We start from the raw sequence: 1681 nt of genomic DNA on the forward strand, positions 1-1681 counted from the left end.
AAGGGAAAGATGAATGTTAGGCATAAATTATAATATTTATAATAATAATGTTAATAATAATAATACTACTACTACTACTACTAATAATAATAATAATAATGAAATTAATAATAATAATAATTATTATTATTATTATTATTATTATTATTAAACTTTAAAAAACAACAGTAATAACGATAATAACAATATAAGACTTTTTATATATTATTATTATTATTATTGTTATTATTATTATTATTATAAATTAATGTTATTGTTATAATTATTATTTATAATAATAAAAATAATAATTTCAATAATAATAATAATAATAATTTAAAAAATAACAATAATAATTTTCATTATTATGAATCATTGTAATGTTTTTGTTGATAGTTTTTTTTTTTTCATTTTAATCAAAATAATAACTAAAAAAGACAAAACCCTGAGAGAGAAATTTATAATGATTTGAAAGAAACACAAGATACTTATGCCCTATAAAGAGGATCAGCGCTCAGTGAAGAAATCCCTAATCCATTACTATTTGCCTCCACAAGTCAACCGTGCAGACTGATTGGTAGTAAGAAACCTGCACTTCGCAGGAGTTGTCAAGTGGGAACCCTCCTTTGTCAGTGTTTCGCCCAGTTAGTCCCACGACGCCTCCAGAGGGCTGAACAGTGATTTTCAGCATCCCAGAGCCACCCCCCTCCATGCCGGCTCCCACCACCCACCATGTCAACACGCAGACATCATCTTACCTATCTTACCACATGGCCCACACAGCCTCAACAGCATGCCACCTTCAACAGACCCAGGCTCTGTACATGCAAGCTCCAGGTAGTGATGATGCTGATACTACCTTCCTTAACACTACTCATGATTACAGTGCAACAGTTATTACCAATAACTAAGAGGAAAAAAGAGGGGAAAATGAGACAGATTAGGGAGAGTGAGACAGACAGAGAGAGAGAGAGAGAGAGAGAGAGCAAGCTTTGCAATAGGGTGTGGGAGGCAGAGTTAAGGATGTGGTACCCTGTCATGGGTTAACACACACCCCTGGCCTGCCGTGGCACTCTACCCCCCCACTCCCTTATTTTCATGAGGGAAGACAGAGTAGAGAGAGGATTAAACAAAACTAACGGATAGAGAAGTTACAGGGTTTTGTCAACCTTCATGTTTGCCCCAGCTGGCATTACTCCTCCTCATCCAAATCCACTGACTGGCCTGAGCTGCTTCATCTGAAATTTCCTTAACTGCACTCCCAGCTCTCAAAGTAATGGAACCGCTGACCTTGCTACAAACCCTCTACATCCCACTTCTACTGGACGAGTCCTAACTTTCCATCCTCGCTGTTCAGCTTCTGCTCCTAAATCTGCATATCTCAGCTTCTTCCTTTTATAGGCTTCCTCCACAGAATCCTCCCACGGAACCGTCAGCTCTATAAAATAAACTACACGCTGACTGGCAGACCACAGCACTATATCAGGCCTATGATTGGTGCAAACTATCTCCTGTGGCACAATAACTTTCCCTCCTAAATCTACCTGCATCTCCCAGTGCATAGCATCCTTTAACTGGCCTGGTGCCTACCTAAAAACCTACCTCCTTTAACCTTCTGTCCCTCTCTGACAAACTGAACCGTCCTCGTTCCCTGATTACTTCCTGCATTCACCTGTTGCCTTCTGTTTTCATTTCCTGCTGC

This window comes from Cheilinus undulatus, linkage group 11, assembly GCF_018320785.1.
Source record: "Cheilinus undulatus linkage group 11, ASM1832078v1, whole genome shotgun sequence".
Taxonomy (NCBI): domain Eukaryota; kingdom Metazoa; phylum Chordata; class Actinopteri; order Labriformes; family Labridae; genus Cheilinus; species Cheilinus undulatus.